The sequence below is a fragment of the Ixodes scapularis genome, unplaced genomic scaffold (assembly GCF_016920785.2).
Source record: "Ixodes scapularis isolate PalLabHiFi unplaced genomic scaffold, ASM1692078v2 PGA_scaffold1__304_contigs__length_218370807, whole genome shotgun sequence".
Lineage (NCBI taxonomy): Eukaryota > Metazoa > Arthropoda > Arachnida > Ixodida > Ixodidae > Ixodes > Ixodes scapularis.
This window is the reverse complement of record NW_024609846.1, coordinates 144,015,212-144,040,573: the sequence shown is the minus strand read 5'-3', so window position 1 is coordinate 144,040,573 and position 25,362 is coordinate 144,015,212. Positions and strand designations below refer to the sequence as shown.

At 46.8% G+C, this 25,362-nt stretch overlaps 1 pseudogene; it reads left to right on the top strand.

Annotated features, from left to right (window-relative positions):
• The first annotated feature begins 15,926 nt into the window (after window positions 1-15,926).
• Window positions 15,927-17,027, top strand: LOC121836033 (annotated as a pseudogene).
• Window positions 17,028-25,362: the final 8,335 nt, after the last annotated feature.

Sequence of the window (25,362 nt, the reverse complement as noted above, 5' to 3'; positions counted from 1 at the left end):
CGCCAGTGCAGGTCGACATCGACCCTAAGCTTCCGGGCCCGAAACGACGGCAGCTGATTAAACTCCTCGACGAATACCGCGACTGCTTTGCGACGTCATCGAAGGTGCGCCAAACCGCCGTTACGAAGCACGGCATCGTTACCGAGGACGACGCGCGCCCTGTGCATTGATCGCCGTACAGAGCCCCCGCTAAAGAAAGGGAGGTGATTCAGGAGCAAGTTCAAGAGATGCTGAACGACGACATAATCCAATCTCCAAGCAGTCCGTGGGCCTCTCCAGTCGTCCTGGTTAAGAAGGACGAGGCGCTTAGGTTCTGCGTGGACTATTGGCAGCTGAATGCGGTGACGAAGAAAGGCGTCTACCACTCCCCCGCATCGACGACACTCTAGACCGGCTGCGCCACTCTCGATATTTCTCATCGATGGACCTCAAGAGCGGCTACTGGCAGATTCAAATCGACGAACGGCACCGAGAGAATACAGCCTTTTTCACGCCGGATGGACTGTACGAGTTTAAGGTGATGCCCTTCGGACTATGCACGGCGCCAGCAGCTTTCCAGCGTGTCATGGTCACCGTACTGGCAGGGCTGAAGTGGCAGAGCTGTCTCGTCTACCTTGACGACGTCGTAGTATTTTACCTGACTTCGACGAGCACTTGCGACGACTCTGCGCTGTTCTCCAAGCCATACAGACCGCCGGGTATTTTTTTTTTATTTATCAATACTATTATTTCAATACATGGAATATAATAGGAGTGGCACAAGAATGAAGCACTATGCAAGATGCTTGCAATGTAAGTGTAGGCCCCCGGCACCAGAATGCCGCGAAAGAAACTCTGAGCTACAAAATTGACAGCAGTGTGTCGGCAAGTATACACATAGCAGTACATGAACAATTACATAAAAGATTATTTTGCAGACAGTAGCAAATATGACACAAGAGTTTTAACAGTGGAACGCCTTTGACAGCGAGGCGCCGATTGCAAAAAGAAAATCATATTTATACAGTTGATAACAGTTGCTCAAGAAACGAGGAAACACACTCACAATTGACTATATCTCGAGGTAGTTTGTTCCAATCGGATACAGTACGCGGAAAAAAAGAGTACTTAGACGCATCTACCCGAGAGTGATATCCAATAATTGTTTTCGGGTGTGTGAATCGAGTGTTGGTCCTTTGGGAAAAAACGATATATTTATCTTGAGGTATTCTTATGGCTCCTTTCACGATTAGATAAAGCATTTTTAACCGGGCTATCTTTCTTCTGGATGACAGCGGTGTTAAATCCGTTTGAAGCATTAATTTTGATGGTGAGTTCTTTCTTCCGAATTTGTTAAAGATAAACCTAAGAGCTTTTCTCTGAATCATCTCTAGTTTGTTTACGTTCTTTTGTGTGAAGGGGTCCCAAACGACGCTGGCATATTCAAGAATTGGTCGGATTAAAGTTTTATAAGCAAGCAATTTTGTAGAAGGCGGTGCACCCGGCAAGGTTCGTTTCAGAAACCATAACTTCCTGTTGGCTCTCTTTACGATGTAATCAATGTGAAGGTCCCATTTAAGTTCAGAAGAAAAAATGACGCCTAGATATTTGAAGGTTGTTACCTTGTTTAGTTTGTGACCAGATAACTCGTAATTGAAGTCAAGGGGGAGTTTCTTACGTGAAATAGTCATACACACACATTTGTTTTCATTTAATGTCATTTGCCAATCGCTGCACCACTTGTAAATTTTGTTTAGGTTATGTTTAATGCTATCTGGGCGTTGCGCGATTTTACTTCAGAATATAAGACACAGTCATCTGCGAACAATTTTATGCGAACATTTATATCGATAATTATATGATTGATGAATATTAAAAACAACATGGGTGCCAGAACTGTCCCTTGAGGTACTCCCGAGGTTACGGGCGATGTAACTGAAGCTTTATTGTTGTATGTTACGAACTGTTGCCTTCCCTTTAGGTAGTGTTCAAACCATTTCAATAATGAGTCAGATTTAAGAACAACGTTTAATTTAGCGAGAAGTTTGTCGTGGGAAACCTTGTCGAATGCCTTCGCGAAGTCTAGAAATATGATATCAACTTGAGAACGTTTATTTATACACTCACTAAATTCATGTGTTGTTTCCAGTAGTTGCGTTACGGTTGAAAGGCCTTTTCTGAAACCATGTTGTTCTTTTGTTAATAACGAGTGGTTTTCTAGATGATTAGTAATATGTGAGCATATGATATGTTCTAGAATTTTGCAACACTGTGACGTTAATGAAATTGGTCTATAGTTCGCAACGTCTGTTTCATTTCCGGATTTAAAGATAGGAACGATTCTCGAAACCTTCCAATCATCAGGCAGGGACCCGAGCAATAAAGATTGTTGAAAAATAATGCGAAGGTATTTAGAGATCCACTCCGCGTAGCGTTTTAGGAATGCTGTGGGAATCATGTCGGGACCGGGGCTTTTTTTTTCATCAAGGTTTAGTAAAAGAGCCAGTATACCTTCTTCAGAAATGTGCAGCTCGGCAATCCTTGGAATATGATCTAAACTTTCGATTGGTGGCAACGAACGATTATCAGAGGTAAAGACTGATACAAAGTTACTATTTAGAGCCTCTGCAATAAGAGACGCTTCTTGGGTGAAATTACCGTGAATTAAAAAGTTATTTGATATTTTTCGTTTAGGTTGAAGGTATCTCCAGAATTTTTTTTGGCGAGGATGACAAAAAATTTGGTAGTGTATAGCTGTAGTATGTTGACTTTGCTGAGGACACCATTTCTTTATGGGTTTGGTTCAATTTGCAAAGACGTTGTTTATTTGCCAGGGAAGGGTTCCTCTTTATGTTTTTCCGTAGCCGGGAAATTTTGCGGCCGATATGAATAATCTCACGCGTGATCCAGGGGTTCTTCTTGTTTATTTTTTTGTGTTTTGTTGGAACATATTTAGCAACGCAATCTTCAATTATTCCTTTAAATGAGTTCCACAAGTCGTTCATGCACACATTCTGAGTTTCTGAAAGCTGCCGAAATGAATCGAGGGAGAGTTCTAGGTGATCTAATATAGACACGTCGTCCGCATTAAGAAAGTCATAAACGGGAACAGTGCATGTCGAGTTACGGTACGTCATGTTTAATGGAAGAGAAACGACCACCATTTTATGGTCGCTAATACCATCGCAAACATCAGTGGTACTATTTTCAGAGAAGTCGTGGCTCACAAGAACAAGATCCAGTATAGATTGTGAAGAACCCTGAAGTCTTGTGGGTTCATATACGAGTTGATCGAGATCAAAAGTGAAAGCGATATCAAGTAGCGCTTCTGAACTTTCGCCCCCACCTTCAAGCCGTCAAAGTGCCGGTTCGCCTATGACGAACTGAAATTCCTAGGCCACATGGTTAGTTATGAAGGCGTTCGCCCAGACCCCGAGAAGACTCGCGCCGTCGCGGCATTTCCAGCGCCGACAGACAAGAAGGCCGTGCGAAGATTCCTTGGACTTTGTGCTTACTATCGTCGCTTCGTTCGGGATTTCGCAAGGATTTCCGCACCGCTTACAAACCTCACGAAGGACGCAGAGAAGTTAGAATGGGCCGACGAGCAGCAGCAAGCACTCGACGAGCTGAAGCGAAGACTCCAGACTGCTCCTGTCCTTGGACACTTTGATCAGGATGCGGAAACCAAGGTTCACACGGCCGCTAGTAATGCAGGACTTGGAGCGGTACTAGTTAAAGTGCAAGAAGGCACTGAGCGAGTCGTCGCCTACGCAAGTCGAACGCTGTCCAAATCAGAGAGAAATTACTCCACGACTAAAAAAGAATGTCTTGCGGTCGTCTGGGCAATCACGATGTTCCGCCCGTACCTGTACGGGAGCCCGTTCCGCATAGTCACACACCATCACTCGCTCTGTCGCCTTGCGAACCTCAAAGACACTCCAGAATGCCTCGCTCGATGGAGTCCTCGACTATAAGAGTTCAACATGACTGTAGTGTACAAGTCCGGCCGCAAGCAGAGCGACGCCGACTGCCTGTCCCGGGGCCCCTGTCGAGATACCTTCCGGCAGCAGCAGAGGCGTTTATTGAGAGAGTTTGGCCATACATTGGTTTGAATAGGCGAGCATCTTCGGGCCAACCACAGCCGCGAAGCAGCCCGTAGCAGTGGTCGTGTACTGTAAATATGTGACACGACTAATTTAAGCCGTTTTAGTGTCGCTACAGTAAAAATGTTTAACTCTCGGTGACTGAAAACTTTGCGCAGGTAAGGTTTTCGTCACTCAAATATTCAAGTGTAGAATAAACGAACGTACGCTCCAAGCCACGGCCGACTATACTCTGTTTCATACTTAGTGTGCAACGCTGACAAAGCTACTGGCGCGAGCGTGTGGCTTCGTCTATGGTATTGTTGCGCGAGAACGCGTGCAAATGATCAACGAGATCAAGCCCCGTGCTCGCGCCAGTAGCTTTGAAAGCGTTGCACGCTAAGTATGAAACAGAATATAGGGTGCCTAGATGTATGTCCGTCTCAAGGTGAAGAACTCCACTGTTGCCCTGAATGTGACAGCGCGTGACGCTCTGGCGCACTCGGTGCGTGACTTGAGCGGTAAAATGGCGGCTATGCATTAGCCGAAGCTACGTAGCTGAGTGACACCGGATCGCGGGCACTTCAAAATGCATAAAAAAACTATTGGGCAGAAAAATGGCTGAGATGTCACCACTCAAAGAAAAGCGCGTGTGTAGGAAGGCACTCTAGGACCGACTTTTTAGAAACAGCGTCTCAGCTGAGACGGGGTGAGAAAGCACTGCCAATGCCAGCGCACGAGCCGAGCGGGACTCCGCGTCTCAAGACACTCGCGCGCCCCACCCTTTGCACTGTTTTCTTTCAGCCTGTCTGAGCTGAGACGCTGTTCTAGAAAGCCGGCCTAGAGCAAACTGTCACCGATACTCCATCTGCACAAACATCAGCAATGCAGACAAAGGCATGGGCACGAGCGCGTGGCTTTGAAAAGTGCCTCCTATGCACGAGTTCTCTTACAAACAAAAGCATTTCGCTGAGCTAGGCTCACGCGCCTGTGCCTTTGTCTTTACTGCAGACATTTGTAAGATGGAGTAGAGAGGCCGAGGTTGAACGCTTCTATTTCATGCTCTAAATGTTGTTTGCAATATCGTGACGTCGCAGTCTCCTCATTGGTCGACGCTGTGTCGTACCTTTAGTTTACGCTTTAACCGCGGTAGGAGTTTCCGGCGCTGGCGGCGGCCTTTGCTCCGCCCATTGTCCAAACTCTCCTAATATACGGCTCTGGGCATCAGCGCCGGCAATGACGACGAGTGCTTCCTAGGAGAAATGACCACCAACGGCCTGGCACGACGTCAACGAGGCTATCCTGAGCTGCGCGCATTAATTGAGCACCTGGAAGGGGGTGGGAGTACTGTGCCCCCTGTTTTCTCGCGAGTCCTGCCGACCTTCCCCAGGTAGCACGCCAGAAAAATGCCCAATTTGGGCAAAGGTCTGGCAAACTAAGGGCCCAACTTTGGCGCAGTTAGGTTTTTGCACCATGGCACTCATCAGTGCCAAAGTACGGTGCCTAACTATAGCCTTAGTTGGGCGATCCTAGGGCATGCCAAAGTTTGGCTCTTCTCTGGTACGCCAGAGGAGTGCCAAAGTTGGTGCCATACTTGAGCCATAACTGCCATAGTAAATCCTAATCTGGGAATGCGGGGCATGCCAAGTTTTGGCGTTTCTCTGGTCCGCCAGAGGAGCGCCAAAGTTGGTGCCATACTTCAGCCATAACTGCCAGAGCAACGCCTAATTTCGGTATTTGGGACGTGCCAAGGTTTGGCGTTTCTCTGGTCCGCCAGAGGAGCGCCAAAGTTGGTGCCATACTTCAGCCATAGCTGCCAGAGTAACGCCTAATTTCGGTATTTGGGACGTGCCAAAGTTTGGCTTTTCTCGGGTCCGCCAGAGGAGCGCCAAAGTTGGTGCCAGACTTGAGCCATAACTGCCATAGTAAATCCTAATCTGGGAATTCGGGGCATGCCAAGGTTTGGCGTTTCTCTGGTCCGCCAGAGGAGCGCCAAAGTTGGTGCCATACTTCAGCCATAACTGCCAGAGCAACGCCTAATTTCGGCATTTGGGACGTGCCAAGGTTTGGCGTTTCTCTGGTCCGCCAGAGGAGCGCCAAGGTTGGTGCCATAATTCAGCCATAACTGCCAGAGCAACGCCTATTTTGGGTATTTCGGACACGCCAAAGTTTGGCGCTTCTCTGGTACGCCACAGGAGTGCCGAAGTGTGCCATACTTGAGCCATAACTACCAAAGCAACGCCTAATTTCGATATTTCGGCCTCGCCGAGTTTGGCTTTTCTCTGGACCACCACAGTTGTGCCAAAGTAAGTGCCAGACTTGAGCCATAACTGCCGCAGTAAATCTTAATTTGTCGATTCGGGGCATGCCGAAGTTTGGCTTTTCTCCCCACTGAGGTGCCAAATAAGTGCCAAAAGTGGCAAAGAAAGCCGAGAGGCCAGCCCGAGTTGCGAATATCTCTATTGTGTCACAGAAGTGCTCTTTCATGCGTCCCAGAAGAGAAATAAATTAAATAAGCGTTGGAAACACGATGGTAAGATGTCATCACCTCCGTTCCCAAGCAGCACGGCAATACTTTGCAGTATCGTGCCAGTGCCGGCCGAAAGTCGGTTCCAATATCGCTCAACCGTCCAGTTTTGCACCACCGTTTTATACCCGGCAGGTATTGCCGTACAGCTGTTTCGCCCCGGCCTAGCGTTCGCGCAATATTGTGCGAAAACTCTACGATGCGTCTGTTTCGTATTGGCCGAACGTCGTGCAAGTGTGTGTACGTTGCATGTCATTTGTTGCATATCCAATCACTTCTACGGACAAGCAAATTTGTTTTCGATCGCTCCAAGAAGTTTATTAAACAACTATCATCATTGCACACAGTGTATTCTCAACATATTTACAAAGGTCACACTTCTCTGTAAAACGAAAAGCAAATTATAAAATACAATTAACACTGTCCTCATGCCAAGCAAAACTCATGACACAAAAACCGCGGAGATTGAGAGGGAAGCAGGACGACTATCAGAATCATGCTTGCAGTGCACTTACTAATAAAAGAGCGATATCATGTAATCCTTGATAGATGCATAATCCAACTCAGCACCCCACAAACACATCCAAGGATTCGAGGACTGACGTCTCGGCGTCGGCGAAGAGCAGTTTTTGTCGAAGCGTGTCCAACAAACACATCACAAGTATTCCACGAACTCCGGTGCAAAAAATGGCTGTTACCGAAAAATTGGCATGGACGTGTTCCGACCGTTTACGACGAAAAAACAAAACCGCGTCTGCAACGCACGAAAGCAGCAGAACACTGAAGAGCAGTTCGAAAACCGGACCTACGTGGCCCGCTTATTTCTATAACTAGGCAAACGACGAAAAACGACAGCCCCAGAGATCCCATCAGCGTGACAGAGAAAGTCACGTGAAAAATTTTCGTCCAAACGTTTTCGTCCTACGCGTCCTACGTAGAGAGGTCACGCTGGGTCACGCGTTTCGCTTCACCCTTTTGATTTGCTTAAAGCGGCTGTCGCGCTCGCTGACAGCCACACGAAGACACAAAAGCAGGTGGGGAGGATTTGCAAAAGGCGAGGTCGAAGGAGAATCAACAACGCATAAAAGGAAAGGCCGCTTCTGCCGGTGACCTAGTCGCCTTGCCAAGTCTGTCAGCGTTCGGCTTCCATTGAGGGCCTCAGAAAGATAATCTCCTTTCTTGAGAGCGAAATGGACGGGTTGGTTATGTTCTTCGGGCTTGTCGCCATCCGATAGGCCTCAATTATTTCTGTCCCCACTCGCTCGCAGTGGCCTCCCATGGCTGTTGTGCCGGTGAAATTAGGAGCGCAAAAATACTCCAGAAGCCGGGCGAAGACATGATAAATGTAATAAAAAAAACGGCTTGACATAACAAAAATAACAATTTAATTAAACGTTTCGCCTCCCATGCGGGAGGCACCTTCAGTAGAGCGCAGAGCGAGTGAGAGTCGCACAAAAAAGTTCGGCTATTTAGGCATAAAGTTTGTGTACACGTCCGGCAGGGGGCCACGGTTCTTGTTTACCAGCGATGAATCACTTCCGCGTTTGTCGTTCTGGATGAACCAAGATTCCAGCAGCTTCCTCGGTCCCCACCTTTTATCCCTCGCCTCGTCAAAGTCAAATTGGTGTCCTGACGTCCATGCATGGTCGACGAGTTCGGACTTGAAGCGGGTGGCGTTCGTGGAATTGGCGACATCCCGTGCGTGTTCTTTTAGTCTTGTTCTTCTTTTTCGTTCCGTCTCTCCAATGTAGGAAGCGTCACATTCCTTGCACTGCACCTGGTAGATCACGACCCTTTCTGCCTCTGGCGGGGTCGGGTCTTTTGGCTTGGAGATAACATAGGCAATTGTTCTGTAGGGTTTGTATACAGTTCGTACCCCAACGGCCTAAGGGCACGTCCCAATGCCTCCGAAACCCCCTTAACGTACGGGATGCACACGACGTCACGTGTTCGTTCGGCTCGATCCGGGCGCCGACGGGACATTTGTTTCTTAACGCGATTGATAAACCGGTCGGGGTAGTTACGTTTCTTCAAAGCCTCCCGCACATGGCTAAGTTCTTGATCGCTAAGTGTTGAGTTAGATGGGACTGTTTCTGAACGATGAAGGCAACGATCTTACAACTGAGCTTTTGTCTTGAGTAGGGTGATGAGAGTGGTAGTCAAGAAAGTTTTGTCTGTCACATGGTTTACGATATACGGATGTCTCCATCTTAAAGATTTCAATTATGAAGTCACGTTTTGGAACGTACCGTGGAGCAAGGGCATAGTCCAGTCCTTTGGATAGCAGAAATTGCAAGCCAGGGTTGGTAATAGTAACATAAGGTAAGTAACGCCAGAATTCCCTGCCATAAATAAAATGATTTGGCTAACGCCAATGTAACGCAAAATAGGTGCAAAGAGTTTTGCGATAGGAAGCGTAAACCGACAAAAAGGGGGAAAAAAAAGAAAGAAAGACTGAAGGAAAGGAAAAATTAGAAAAAAAATCTCTGGTGACGTGGCCAAAAAAAAAAAAAAATTCTGTTCATGTGATTTTTCTTGTCACGTGACCAAACAAAAAAATAAATAAATAAACGAAATAAAAAAAGAACACGAGAAAAAAAAACATCCCCTGCCCGGTTTCGAAGCTAGGCCCTCTTGATCGTGAAACTAGCGCGCTGTCCGTTGCGCCAACATAACTTTTTTTTTTCTTTCTTTATTGCAAGTTGCGCCAAGATAACTCTGCCTGTAATGCTAACGCATTCTCCCATCATAGGAGAAAGCTTAGTTGCCTTCGTAGTTTTTCATGCATGTGTTATTTTTATTTGTGGCAAGAGTTCACGTCCAGAATGCTTTTAGAGTTTTTGAGCAAAACGAGTTTTCTTCATCCGAGTCACCTTCTAGAACCAGTAGACCGCACTGGGTCGTCCGGCTAATCAAGCAGCTTTTTTCAAATTCTCTAACGTGCCCGTCCTCGGACCCAAGGTCGCCGTTTGACAAGCTTAACTTTTTTCCACCTTTTAGCCGGAACCCCCACGGCAGCTTTATCCGTCCCCACTCTCTCTCGAGAGGATGGCTCGCCCCGAGGCTGATCCCATTCTCTAGACGCTCTTTCCACCCAACGATGGCCCTTTCCCTCCCCGTCCCCCAGCTTCGGGAGAGAAGGTTCTTCTCTGTAGAACGTCCCGTTTGTACAGCGGCGTTTAAAGTTCAGACTGTCCTGTCTGTATCGCCCCTTTTGTGTCTCCACTTTTAATGTTTAAAAAAGTATCAACACGCTAAAATAGTACAATTTCCGGGATTTTATTTTCATTCCCCAAGTGTGATGCGGGAGCCGCGCCACGGAGCCCCGGTCGTTTCCGCTCTTTGTTATCGCTAGGATTCGACGGTGCTCAATCACAATGCAAGACACGCACAGAGCCACGCTCGCTTTTGCAATGCGCCGCCTAATAATGATATCTCTTGTGGAAACGTGCGTACATCCGTCTTGCGCAGTGTTAGCTCAATGGCTGCACTTTCTGTAAAGGCACATTCACACCGGGAATGTAAGCAGTCGCGCGATCCAACTAAATCGCATCGAAAAAAAAATAATAAAAGTAATTAGTTGGTCAATTTGGCGTGCGCGATGAGCGAGTCCAACGCCTTCATTGGCGAGTCGCTTCTCAAAAACTCTTGCTCCGAACGCCGTTGGTTGGCTCGGTTTCTCCGCGACTATACACCTTTCCAAAAAACACTCGACCCCAGGGGCAACAAACCGTTTTCGAGCCCAGTCATTGAGTTTGAGGCTAGACTCTCACCGGCGTCCCTCCTAACCCTAACCGAGTGGACTGCGATTTCAACAGGCGCAGCCTGCGTAGGCGCAGTTTCAAACGCTGCTGGCGGCTAAATTCTCGTATTTTCCCGCTATGTTTTGTGTTTCATGGTACATGTATATTCCCGAAGACATTAAGAAAGCATTGTTCCACATTTAAAAAAACAAAAAAAGCAAAAAAAAAAAAAAAAAAAATGTAAACCATTTTTGTTGGGTACGCGCGCGACCGAACGAATGCGACTGGAATGTATAGTTCTAGTCATTTGTTTTTTTCTCACGATAAGTTTTGACGGCGCCGCGGGATTCGCCGTATGTGAAACGACAAAGCGTTTTGCTGTCAAAAATAAATTGCAACCGAAAAGGGCCGAAAGTCATGCATTTTTCACGCTCACAAATAACGTGTTTACCGATGGACAGGACACGGACATACAATTCAGGAAGTGTTAACATCCGAACGATATATCGTACGTACCACACGATGCAGCGTTATCCGAAAATAATTTATTTGAGAAAGATCTAAAATAACACAGTCACAGTCGACGACAGTCACATCCTGACGATCGGACGGAGTCCGAGATGACTTCGTTTCGAGGCACGTTTCGGGGAGAGCTTCCTTTTTTCACAACCGCACCAAGGCAAAGAAACAAACGCGACTGACCCGTTTCTCACCCCAACCCGGACAACTACTTTTGGAGATGACTGAGGATTCTACGCGGATTATCTCTGGGAAGGGGGAGAACAATGTTCGCAAAATCGCGTCGAGGGTCTTTCGACGTCCTTCACCTCCGTCGCTTCCCGTGAATGTAAAGCAGAAAAACTTGAATGGCAGGCACTTACCAGCCTTATTTCTCACAATGGAGGATAACACAAGAAGAGTACGCAGCACGCATAAAAAAAATTAAGTGGAAACTTTCAAGACGGGCGAGAAAACCTCGAATGCAAAACCGCAAAAACGTAGGTAGAGAACCACGCTGAGCGGGTCTTCACAGTCCCAGAGAGCGGCAGAAAATTTCTAGCTGATAGAGGGTGCGAGAGTCGCGCCATCCGCATCAGCATCAGCAACATGGCGGCGGCCTAGGAGCGTTTTTTGGAAAGGTGTGTACAAGTCAAGAAGGTAGGAGAAGCTCCACCCACAAGCGTGATGCGCTCGTTTCAAATCTCTCCGCAGTCGAAAGAAGAGTTCTCTGGAAACACTCCTTGTTCCGCTTCAATGGATTCCAACTTGTCTCCGATCCCACTTTTTAAGAAAGCGGCCTTTCTATTTATCAGAGAGGGAACCGAGCCCCTGAAAGCAGCCTTTGTATCCATCGGGAGGGAAGCTAATCCCCGAAAGTCGCATTTGTTTCCGTCGGTGGGGGAGAACTCTAATCTCCCTCTCGTGCCTTTCAGAATGCTAAGTCAAAGTCGAAAGATAAAGCAAATATGTACATAAAGGCAAGCCCTTCCTCGCGCGTTGGCCGCGACGTCACGGAAACGGTGGGACGGTATTGGATGCGGAGGTGGCGGAGGGATATCTGATTCTCTTTGAGGGGCATTTGCCGCTACCTTCTTAACCTGTAACTGACTATAGAGTGCATCGTAAAAAGTCGGGTCAGCAAGCGACTCTTCAAAACCCGTCACTTTTTGCCCGCGATGGTCGCTTTTGCGATGAAAGTTATGGCGCGACTAGATCGCATCGCCGGTGTGAACGCGCCATAATGTCGAACCAGTCTCACGGCCCGTCCCGATATTGGCTTGTGTACCTACGCGCGAGTGCAACATCTGGCACAATTTGCGTTTGCAAAGCCTGCTCCAGCCGCGTCAAGACATTCAGCCAACCTTTGGACTGCTGAAATCAAGAGACACCCAAAATAAGATAAAGTTGCCAGCCGAATAAAACTTGATTTCTATTTAATTAAGATGAAGACCACCCGCGTACATCAAATACCTCATCAGCCGAACTCCAAGGCAGTAAGCCTAGTTCGGGCACTTGTTTGGCAACTTTGGCCCGCAGCTGCCAGATCACAGCCAAACTATCGGGGAGCGAAGCCTAACTTGGGCGCTCGTTTGGCGACTTGGGCCCAAAGATGCCAGATCTCAACCGAACTACAAGGTAGTAAGCCTAACTCTGGCACATTTGTGGCGATTTTGGCCCGAATGTGCCAGGTGACAGCCGAACTGTCAAAAAGTGAAGCCTAACTTTGGCATTAGTTTGGCGATTTTGGCCCGAAAATGCCAAAGCTCTGCCGAACTACAAGGTAGTAAGCCTAACTCTGGCACATCTGTGGCGATTTTGGCCCGAATGTGCCAGGTGACAGCCGAACTGTCAAAAAGTGAAGCCTAACTTTGGCATTAGTTCGGCGATTTTGGCCCAAAAATGCCAAAGCTCTGCCGAACTACAAGGTTGTAAGCCTAACTCTGGCGCATCTGTGGCGATTTTGGCCCAAATGTACCAGGTGATAGCGGAACTATCAAAAAGTGATGCCTAACTTTGGCATTAGTTTGGCGATTTTGGCCCAAAAATGACGAAGATCTGCCGAACTACCGGGCAGTAAGCCTAAATCTGGCATTTTTTAGGCTATTTAGGCCCGAAGATGCCAGACGAGAGCCGAACTACCCGGCAGCGAAGCCTAAGTTTGGCACTTGTTTGGCGAATTAGGGCCAAGATACCCAGACTGTTGCCAAGGGAGGTCAGGTTTGGCACTACTTTGGCTTCTTTGGGCTTTTTAATGCCCTAAACTGCCAGACGCAAGCCAAGTTTTGGCCCAGAACTCGGTGCTGCCTGGGTCGTCATTCGACAAGGTGTACTCTACAAAGAGAACTTCGGGGACAACAACTCGCCGTGGCTGCTGGGAATCCCGACCGACCTTTGAGGGGAGATCTTTCAATCCTGCCACGACGACCCGACGTCCGGACACCTCGGTTATGGCGAGTTCACACTGGAAGCGGATCCGGAAACGCGAAGCGGATCCGCGCGTTCTGAACCGCGAAGCGGCTAGGATCGAGCGGTTGGAGCGCGTTTTTGCCAACCGCTTCGGGACCGATTTCTCCCAACCGCTTTCACCCACCGCAAACCGGCAACCAATCACAACGCGACGCTGACGTGACGTCAGTGACTTTCGAAATAAGATGGCACCTGTCGCTGGTGGGGCGTACAAGGCGCTGTAGTCCTAGCGTAACAGCAGACAAATCACCGGAGAAACGCGATGTCCACGTCCGTCACTTTAATCCGCCGCGAAAAGAGTTCACTCGTAATCTTAACGCGCTCCGCACCGGTGATTGGGTTCGGGTAAGAGTTTGTTTATTATTCCGGGTGCCACAGCGCGAAGCTCGCTGCCTTGTTAGTCTCTGCCCGTGGAACGTCGGAACTCGCCCCCGATCGACCGAAATGTCAGCTTTTGTACCCACTAAGATAGTCGCGTGAACTTTTCAATGCTTTCTACACCGTGCATGACCACCGCGAAGGCCGATAGAGACGTCATGAGCCTGATTGCGTAACCAACGCACGCACTACCGCGGAGCGGGCAGGGTACCTGCGCTAGCTCGACCTGTAACGTTTAGCACTAACAAAAGAAATAAAGGAAACCTACCCAAGGAATAAAGTGTACGTACCAGACAATGCAGAGGTAATTCATACGGCGTTTATTTGAGCTTAATATCAAACAAATAGTAGACTCGATCGACGGGCGAGTGACGAGAGGAGAGTCCGCCACCAACGAAGCGACGACCGGCTAGCACCGGACACATTCCCACGCACCACGGTCCACCCCACCTCTCACAGCTTCGAAAATGATAAGAGCGAATGAGGGGGGGAAACTGGCCCTCTATCCCGAAAACAAGGCCAGCTATTCATGAGGGAAGGGTCCACTTCGAAGAAAAGGTAGGGGGCATTTTGTTCTGGGTCAGCAAGGCACGTCTAGCTGGGCTTTGCTTGTGAGCGAAGTCGAGGCAATCACAGGCAAGGTTCACGGGTCCAGGCTTCTTTTTTCGCTGCCTGAACACGTGATGCGTGCGAACGTCCCGGAGAAAAATCTTCTGAGTGCAAAAATAGCAATATTTTGGCTTTAGAACGTCGATTAAAGTGGATTGTGGATTTTAAAACAGGGTTGCCAAACGCAAGTCTCAAAAGATCACGCGTGATCGCCGAGAAACCGTCAACCGCCTCTCGGTGTGTCTGAGCGGGGTCTCTCGCGAACCGCGTCCGCAACCGCTTCGTGAACGCAGATCCGCTTCCAGTGTGAATGCGGCATTACAGTCAGACGCTGGCCCGCATTTGCGAAAAGTATTACTGCCCCAAGCTCCCCAATACCGTCCATGTGTACACCCGATCTTGTCACGAGTGCCAGCGACGCAAGAAACTGCCGACAAAGCCGGCAGGTCTCCTGCAATCAATTCCTCCACCAACTGCACCGTTCCAGCAGATCGGAATGGATCTACTTGGTCCTTTTCCGCCGTCAACCTTGGGGAACCGTTGGATAATCGTCGCCACAGATTATCTCATGCGGTACGCAGAAACGAAAGCCCTTCCGTCGGGAACAGCGGCGGAAGTCGCCAAGTTTTTCGTCGAATCTATTCTCCTTCGACATGGTGCCCCCCGAGGTCTTGATAACCGACCGAGGATCATCGTTCTTGGCTCAGCTCGCGCAAGAGATCTTTCGGTTCAGCCACACCAGCCATTGTCGGACCACCGCGTACCATCCGCAGACCAACGGGCTAACGGAACGGCTCAACAAGACGATCGCCGACATGATCTCCATGTGCGTCGAAGTAGAGCACAAGACGTGGCAAGAGGTATTACCCTACGTTATGTTCGCCTACAACACCATCTCAAGAAACAATCGGGTTTACACCATTCGAGCTGGTGCATGGCAGAAAAGTGGCGACCATGCTGGACGCGATGCTGCTCTATAAGCCAGTGGATGACGGATGCGACGATGCCCATGCGGTCAGTCAGAGAGCAGAAGAGGCACGCCAACTAGCCCGCCTTTGAATCCACGGTCAACAGCGTGGCGACGCTCGCCGGTACAATCTTTGTCGCCGCGCCGTCCACTTCCAGTCCGGAGACAGAGTTTGGGTGTGGACGCCGATTCGTCGCCGCGGTTTCAGCGAAAAACTGCTGAAGCGCTACTTTGGGCCTTACAAGATCATCCGACGCCTCGGAGATCTGAACGACCATCAACAAGGCGTCATCCGCGACCCGAGGTGGTGCACGTCTTCCGGCTTTAGCCGTATTACGAACGATAGAACTTTCCACTCTCGTCGGCGAGTGAACTGTGAACTGTAAACTGTGAACTGTGGCTCGCGATTCTGCAGTCCTTTTGTTGTGGATTTGTTGCTTCGTTTCGTGCTGCATCGGGACGATGCACCTTTTTAAAAGGGGAAATAATGCCGCGGGCGCAGCTGACCAAGTAGGCAGCGCGGCCGTGGCGTGAGGAAGAAGAAGACGCCGTTGCGAACGGGCGTGGAAAAATGCTCTCTGGTGGAAACACCGCATCGGCCACTGGTCGAGTTATTTCTAAGTCTTCGGATGTCGTCTCCAACGAATATAAGTTCATACTTCCACGTCCTCAACTCCGTATTTCTCCACGCCGATCTTACTGCTAGGCCATACACGGCCCCGGACTTTCGAGACGCCATCAAAGATGTTATCGACCTGCAAGATGTCAAAGTCACCGGACAATTTCAGATGAGTCATGTGTGGATGGTGACCTGCGTCAACGCCCTCGCCAAAGAAAAGCTTTGCAGTCGTGGTGAGTTGGTCGTTAAAGGCAAGAAGTGCCTTGTCCTTGACCCGGACACCCGGGACCTCAAGATCAAGCATATTTGGCTTCCGGACTACCTCGAAGATAGGCGTATTATCGAAGCTCTGGCGCCTTACGGCACAGTCCGCAACATCAGCCGAGAGAAGTGGCGGTTCCCCGGCATGGAGCACATGGCCACCCTCAACAGGGAAGTTAACATTACCCTGCATGAAGGAATCACCACAGAGAGAATTCCATTCCTACTTAAAGTGTATGGATGTCAATCGCTCATCCTTATTTCAGGAAGACCTCCCTTGTGCCTCAAGTGCAACAGGGTAGGACACGTCCGCCGACAGTGCAGAACACCGTGCTGCTCGGAATGTAAACGCTACGGACACACCGCAGACGACTGCGTCACAACTTATGCAAGCAAGCTTCGCGGAACGATATCCCAGGACAAAGAGGAACGCTCTGAGCTCTTGATGGATGTCTCGGAGGTTGCCGATGCTTCCGGGCACACACCACCCGCAGAAGCTTTTAAGAGCCAAGCCGAAGTTGACCTTCCAGCAGCAGTGACCGACCCCCAAACCACGGAAAACGATCCAGAACTCCTCCCTGAACCATACCCCCCACCAGACGATGATGACGACAACTCGTCCACAACCACGGTCGTCGGGGAGGATGCTACAGCAAGTGGAGACGACACCACCACCACCTTTGAGGTAGCACCAACGACCATCGGGTTGGAGGCAGACGCGCTGAAGCCGCAAGATCTTTCAGAAGGACTCGGCTATTAGTCTGACACTGTTGTAGCTGATGAAGGGGCTGTTGCAAAATCGAGAAAAGAAAGAAAACAGGTAGGAACCAGACACCAGCTGTATCGAAAACAAAGTAGCCATAAGACGCTTGAAGATGGTCATGAGGGGCTTTAGTTCACCCTAATGCCAATCATAAAATCCGCCCTGCCTTTGCATTTTTTAACGTTAAATGTAAGGGGCTTAAGGTCTAAAAGGAAACAGTACCAACTTTTAAGGCTCTTGAATCACGAGCATGTTGATATAGCCGCAATACAAGAAACGAAATTGTCATCAGATGAAGACGTGGCAGAGGCTTTATAGCCTTTTCGGAAGGACTTCGAAATATGTGTGAGTCAAGCAGTAGGCCTTTCTGCCGGTTGTTTTCTGTTTCTTCGTAAAAAGCTTGGGTATTCGTCTGTTTCCTTGACCAGAGACCAGGAAGGGCGTCTCATTTTATGTGACCTTTCTTTAAGACAGATCAACTGGCGTTTTATTTGTATATATGCTCCTAATTCGGTGAATGGAAGGACCTCTTACTTCCAGTTTCTAGCTCATTTTCTGAACACCGACAAAACAGTTGTACTAATGGGAGATTTTAATTGTGTCTGTAGCGCAGAAGACCGTGCGCTACAGCAGACACGGTATGACAAAAGCTCTGCGTTACTGATTGACATACTACAGGAGCGCAACCTTGTAGATGTGGCATGTCGGAAAGACCAATCAATACGCTTTACTTACTTTCAAGGTGTTTCACACGCTCGTCTTGATAGAATATATGTGTCAGGCGATGCATTTAATTTAATGAGGAACTATAGCGTTAAACCAGTGTTCTTTTCTTACCATTGTTTAGTTTCTGTTAGCTTCGGGACCAAAACTCAGCGTGTTTTTCGGCCCAAATGGGAATTCTGGAAACTTAATGTTAAGCTTTTAAAGGATGAGAAGTTTTCAAAAGGAGTTTCAATAATTCTGTCAGAGAGCCTTAAAAATAGTAATATGCCTATTTTTGCAATATGGGACGGTTTTAAGCAAGAAGTAAAAAACTTGGCAATTGAACGCTCTACAGCAATATCTTACGAAAACAAACAGGAACAGCGCGAACTCTATAAAACTCTTTCGTTATTCCATGAGATGGAAAGCATTAATTCCGGTTTTTACAACGACGACATCAATGTCACCAAAGCACAGCTTCAAAAATTCGAGGCAGAAAGATATCGGGGAGCTGTAATACGTTCTCGCACGAAAAAGTTTTTGCTTGGCGAGCAACCCACCAAACGATCCCTGGATGATGAGAGGCGATATGCCCTATCGAAAGAAATATTAGAAATAGATCAAGAAGGCATAACTATCAAGAAGCCAACCTTGATTGTTAAAGCATTTGAAAACTACTACGTAAGCATTTTTGGCAAGGCTATTCACACCGGCAATGCAAAGTATGTAGATAACTTGTTATCATTGATGCCTGCACTTAGTGAAGACAATAAAAATATCATAGAAGGCCCTATAACTTTAGATGAAGTCAAGGCCGGAATCGACTTTCTACAAAATGGCAAAACACCAGGACCCGATGGGCTTAGCGGAGAGTTTTACAAGAAATACCGAGACAAACTTAGTCAAGTGTTACTTAACGTTTTTCATGACTCCTACCAATGGAAGACGCTTTCTACATCCTTTTACGACTTCCATACTGTCATAATACCCAAGACGGAAGACGTAGAACAGAGGAAAAAATTTGAAAATTATAGGCCAATATCACTTTGCAATGTAGATTACAAGATCTTTGCTAAAATATTGAATGACAGACTCCAGCTAGCAATCGAAGACCTTATTGGTGAGCACCAAACATGTGGTATAAAAGGAAGAAATATTCAAACCAATATCCACGTTGCGCGCTCGGTTCTTGAGTGTGCCTCTGACAGTAACACACAAGTTGCTTTGACACAAATTGACTTGACAAAAGCCTTCGATCGTGTGAGCCACGCATTTTTGTTTGCACTCATACGCCACATCAACGTAGGGGAAACAGTGTCCGAAGGTATTAACTTATGTTATCATAATAGCAGTAGAAGATTGATTGTGAACAACATGCTTACCGATAAAATACACATAAAAGCTTCCGTTCGCCAAGGCTGTCCATTATCGCCTCTTCTCTTCACCATAGTGAGTGAGCACGAGACCAGCCAAACGATGCGGTCAACTCATGCCTTCTTCTTGTTTGCACAGATTGCGGTTTCCCTTCAGTTGACGCCCCACGAGTCCCTTCCCGGTCGCTGCTGCACGGCTTTGGAGTACGGTCACTCGAATGGCCGAGGGAATACGCGCCGGCATGTGAACAGTGCGACCAATCTGCCGGGGATACTTCTACGGAACTTCAACCCAATCTTTGATGGAATTTGGGTAGCGACACCGACAACGTCATCGCGTCTGACCGCGCCAGCCACGCCCCCTGTGAACGCTGATATATACTGCTCGAAGCAATTCATGGCCCCGAGTGAGCACGGGACCAGCCAAACGATGCGGTCAACTCATGCCTTCTTCTTGTTTGCATAGATTGCGGTTTCCCTTCAGTTGACATCTCACGAGTCCCTTCCCGGTCGCTCCTGCACGGCTTTGGAGTACGGTCACTCGAATGGCCGAGGGAATACGCGCCGGCATGTGAACCGTGCGACCAATCTGCGGGGACACTTCTACGGAACTTCAACCCAATCTTTGATGGAACTTGGGTAGCGACACCGACAACGTCATCGCCTCTGACCGCGCCAGCCACGCCCCCTGTGAACGCTGATATATACTGCTCGAAGCAATTCATGGCCCCGAGTGAGCACGGGACCAGCCAAATGATGCGGTCAACTCATGCCTTCTTCTTGTTCGCACAGGTTGGTCCAATTCCTTCGTTAAACGCTTGAAAAACAAGTAATGTGTGTTTACTGCTGTTCCCGTGCTCACAAGTGCTTTGTACAACTATTTGCGAATGTGTTGACGTAGTTGGCCTTCTTCTCATGGTTTCTGGAGACGTGGAGTCTAACCCCGGCCCGATGAGTGATGTACAGCTTAAGCAGTTTAACGAAATGCACCAAATGTTGAAAGTCCAAATGTGAGCGCTCGTTTAGAATTGACCAAGCTCAATCAGGAATCCTTGCCTCACTAAACGAAGTAAAACAAAACCAAGAAACCATTAAAGTGGATATAACTGATATAAAAGCTCGCCTAACTCATGTTAAAAATAAAACTACGGCTATCACTCAACTTCAGCAAGACGTTAACAGGGCACGAGGCTTCGCAGAGGTGATGCAGAAGGAAAACGAAGCACTGAGAGCGCGTTTGGACGACGCGGAAGATCGTTCACGCCGGGACAACCTAGTTTTCTTTGGAATGGCTGACAGACTAACCGAAACTTGGTCACAAACGGAGGAATCAATTTTAAATATTTTTCAGCGGTCGCTTAATCTTCAAGTTGCGAATGACGCGATTATCAGGGCCCATAGAATTGGAACATTCTGTCAGTCAAAGTGCCGCCCAGTCATTGTGAAGTTCTCATCTTACAAGATTAAAGACCAAATTTTGCAACGAAGGTTAATGCTTAAGGCTGACCGCATTTCTGTGAGCGAGGACTGCTCGATTGGAACGCGCCAAGCGCGAAAAAGGCTTATTGAATTCGCGAAAGAAAAAGGCGACACGTTTAAACTACGGCACAACAAAATGCATATTAATAACATATGCTACGCTTATGACACGGTGAATGACAACGTATATGAAGTCGGCCCCTCCGTATCTCCGATACCATCTACCACGCAAAATCTGGCTCCCAGCGGTGAATCGGCTCGGCAGCCGATATCGAGTTAACGGACCGCGAGGGGTAGAGTGCCTGCGTCAGCTTTCTCGGATGTATGGGTGATATACACAAATATTAGAAGCATCATTAAAAAACAAGATGACTTGCGCTCAATTATTGATTCAACTGATGCTCAGGTAATTGTTTTAACGGAAACTCGGTTAAACGGGAAGGTGCGTAATGATGAGATTTTTCGCGCGAATAAAAAGTGTATTATTTACAGGAACGACAGAGTGGATAAGAGCGGTGGTGGAGTGTTAATTGCAGTAGCAGCTTGCATGAGTTCTTCTTGAATAAACACGACCTGTAATTTAGAAATTCTTTGGGTATGCCTTGGTAACAACCATCAAAAGTGGATACTAGGGGTGTGCTATCGACCACCCTTCTACGCGAAATCATTTGTTAAAGCCTTGCATGATTCATTAAATGACATTAAGGTGCGTTATCCCAGTTCACCTATTTTCCTTTTGGGTAACTTTAATTATCCTTCTATTGTTTGGTCTGAACCTATAGTTGCAACGACTTTATCTTCTCAATGCAAAGACTTTGTCTCCCTGTGTCTAGATTTTAATTTAACTCAGCTAGTCACGAAACCCACGCGAGTGACCCCATTGATAGCAAATGTCTTGGATCTTGTTCTTACAACTCATCCTGATATTGTTTCCCCGATAATACACCTCGCAGGACTTAGTGATCATTACATATTGCACTTTGATGTTAAAGCTGCAGTGCCTAAGCCATCAACCCTCACAAAGCAAATTCGTAATTATGCTAAAGCTGACTTCATCAAAATTAATCATGACCTCGAAGCTTTCTTTGACGTGTTTTTAGCTGGTTTCTCGAGCTGGTCAGTAGGAGAAAATTGGCAACTTTACAAGACCAAAGTACACATGCTTATCAATCAGCATATTCCACTCAGAACAGCTTTTGAAAACTCACAGTCACCCTGGTTTACTAGGGCCCTAAAACGCGTCTCCAATAAGAAAAAGCGTTTATTTCGCGCTGCAAAATTCAGCACATGTGAACGTCGCTGGTCGAGCTATCGCACTGCTGCTGAAGTGTATAAAAAAGCAATTGAAGACGCCAAATTAGATTTTTTCACACGCAGCTTACCAGCAATGTTGAAAAATAACCCTAAACAATTTTGGAACATTATGAACAAAAAATCCCATTTTTCAATCACACTAATGTCTTCAAGTGGTGAAAGTATGCCTAGCGAAGTCTGCGCAAATGTATTTAATCGCGTTTTCATTGATTCTTTTTCAAGTGATAGACGCCTTGATACCCCACTGCTGGTTAAAGTAAAATTTAGTATCCTCAAGAATACTAAATTTTACTCATCCATAATATTAACTATGTTGTTCGAACAGTCAATCAAAGATGCCGTTCTTCCTCTTGGCCGGAAGATAGGGAAGGTGGTACCTATACTCAAAGCTGGGAACAAGCATTCTGCTCATAATTACCGCCCAATCTCAATAACCAGCATACCTTGCAAACTACTTGAGCATGTCATCTTCTCCCACATTGTCAACTTTCTAGAGTCTAACAATTTCTTCAGCCCTTCCCAGCATGAATTTCGAAAGACATTTTCATGTGAAACTCAGCTTCTCTCGTTCACCCATGACCTCCATTGCATTTTAGATCGAGGATCCCAGGCAGACTGCATTTTCCTAGACTTTGCAAAAGCGTTCGATAAAGTGTCTCATAAACTACTGATTTTGAAACTTTCCAAGCTTAACTTGGATCCTAATATACTTGCATGGATTCAATCTTTTCTGTCTGATCGCTCGCAGTTTGTTACTGTCAATAATAGTAACTCATCTCTTATATCTGTTACTTCCGGGGTTCCTCAGGGATCTGTTCTAGGGCCATTGCTATTTTTAATTTATATTAACGATCTCCCGGTTAACATCTCCTCGTCTATGTGTCTTTTTGCTGACGACTGTGTCCTTTATCGTGAAATAATAGATAATCATGACACCAGTGTTCTACAGTCCGACATTAACACTATCATCGAGTGGTGTGATTTATGGTCAGTGAGCCTTAACGCTAACAAATGTAAGTCTATGCGTGTATCTCGACAATCTTCTGACAATCCTAAGTATTTTCTTGATGAGGTCTATATGGAGCCGGTGTCGTCTTATAAATACCTCGGCGTGCATATAACATCTGACCTTTCATGGAGAAATCATATTCAGTATGTTTTTTTAACGCTAACCGCATGTTAGGTTATGTTAAACGAAATTTTTCATTAGCTCCAGTTGCACTAAAGTTGACTCTTTATAAAACATTAATTCGTCCAAGGTTGGAATATGCAGCCTCTGTCTGGATCCTGGACAATTCACCCTCATTACTGCACTGGAAGCGATTCAAAAGAGATCAGCTCGTTTCATCCTTTCTAACTACCACAACACGGCTAGCGTGACTGCCATGAAAGCTACTCTATCATTGCCGCCTTTAGCCTTGCGCCGTAGCATTTCTCGCCTTTCTTTATTCCATAAGATTTATTTTCACAATTCTATCCTGCGCGATAAATTAATATCCCGTCCTTTTTACGTTTCTTCTCGCAACGATCACAATCACAAGGTTGGTATTCGAATTTCTAACACAACAACATTTCATTCATCGTTCGTCCCTCATACATCACGAGAATGGAACCACCTTGCCGGGGCAATTGCCACCATCGCGCACTTCTGACATTTTCAAAACTGCAATTACTAATCTTTTATTTGTTGAGTGTGTTTAACTTATTTCTAGGCTTGTTTTCCTTTTCTGTATTTTTCTTTGCTCTCCCCCTCGGTAATGCCTCTGGCCTTGAGGGAAAAATAAATAAATAAATAAATATATTTGGAACCTCTGTGCCGGAGCATATTTGCAAGTCAGAGTATTCAAGGATTTTCACTTAATAATGCTGAGGTAAAGGTACTCGCTTATGCCGATGACGTTGCCGTCTTCTGTGCAGATAGGAGTGTGGAAGAGGCCATACATGTTACAGAACATTTCTGTAGTGTTACTGGAAAATCAATGAACACGGAAAAATGTAATGGATTTTGGTATGGTTCATGGGCTACCACGCCCCCATTTTTTACCGGTATTGCATGGAATCGTGGTCCGCTGAAATACCTAGAAGTTCCACTCTCACACATCAGGAGTAGCTCATCATACTGAACGTCAATGGAAACCTCGATCGTTGAGGAGGAAAGCTGAAGCATGGAAAGGACGTGACATGTCCATGTTCACCAGGGCAAGCGTGTGCAATGTGTTCCTATTGTCTAAGCTAATGTATGTACTTCAGGTGATGCATTGTGCGCGTAAAAACATTCAAAAATTTCATAGAATTTTTGCGACATTTATTTGGCGTTCGTCGTGGAAGCCTCTCAAAGGGAAAACCTCTTCCTTCCCCAGGAGGCAGGGGGACTAGGTCTGTGTCATCTATTTGTTCGGCGATTAGTATCCCGGCTTTTTTTCTTTAAGAATGCCGACCTTCCCTTCCTCAAAACCGTTCTTCAGTTACGACTGGCCACAAGTTTAAATTATTTAATTGTATCCAGTGATGATTCCTTTCAGGGAAGACCTTGGGGCTTCCTAAAAGATGTAGTGGACACGATTGAATTCTTGAAGACACGTTTCTCATTAGAATTTTTATTTAATGTAACACGCAAGAAACTATCAGCAGCGATAATCGAAAGCATTTTTCCTCTCCGGCTTTACCGAAGTTACTTTCCTGTCGATCCCCAAGATGATGTCCTTTACAGAGTAAAGAAGATGTCTGTTCTACCATCAACCAAGTCGTTCTTTTTCAAACTGAACACTTCGACCTTGCCCGTTAAAACTTGGCTTCATAGTAGAGGGATATTTGTGCCGTGGACGGTTAACTGTATGCTATGCAATAAGCCAGAAACCATAGAGCACTGCTTCATTTACTGTAATGACGCCTTTTTTTCTGGGATGTGCTTCAACGAACACTAAAGAAAGACCTCGACATCACTGATCAAACTATTCGTTTCCTTCCATTCTCAAAAGGGGAAGGTGTTCCTTACGACATATTTGTAAGTTTAGGCCTCCACAGTTTGTGGAGATGTAGAATGATAGATAGAAACGCGGAAACACCACGCACCACAAAATCTATTTTTGTGGAGAATATGACTCAGCTGCGCAGTGTTTACGTGGCACAGCCATCCCAGCCTGATTGGTTTCCACTGTTAGACGCCTGCATAGGTCTACCAGATTTTTGAAGATTTTGCTTGTTTGCCCATTGTCAACCAACAGTTATATATGTATATAGTACTGGGATACTAAGGACTTTGGATGCGTTCTGTGCGTCAATAGGTTTTGAAAGAATTGATATCAATTGTTAAGTTTTGTATAATAATCTAATCAAGACATCAGCGTGAAAGAGGCCTATTGTTGGCTGTGGATTGAATCCTCTCTGTAAATAGCATTTCATCTTTACCTGTATATTACTATGCTCGTTTGCCTGTTTGAATGCTTTTTGGCTGATGTGCTCTCTTGTTCTATAACTTCCATGTAATAAAGAAGAAAAAAAAAAGCGCGGCCGTGGCCTAATGGTTATCGCGCTCTCCTTCCACGCAGAAAGCCAGGGTTCGATTCCTGACCACGGGTACGCATTTTTGTTGACGC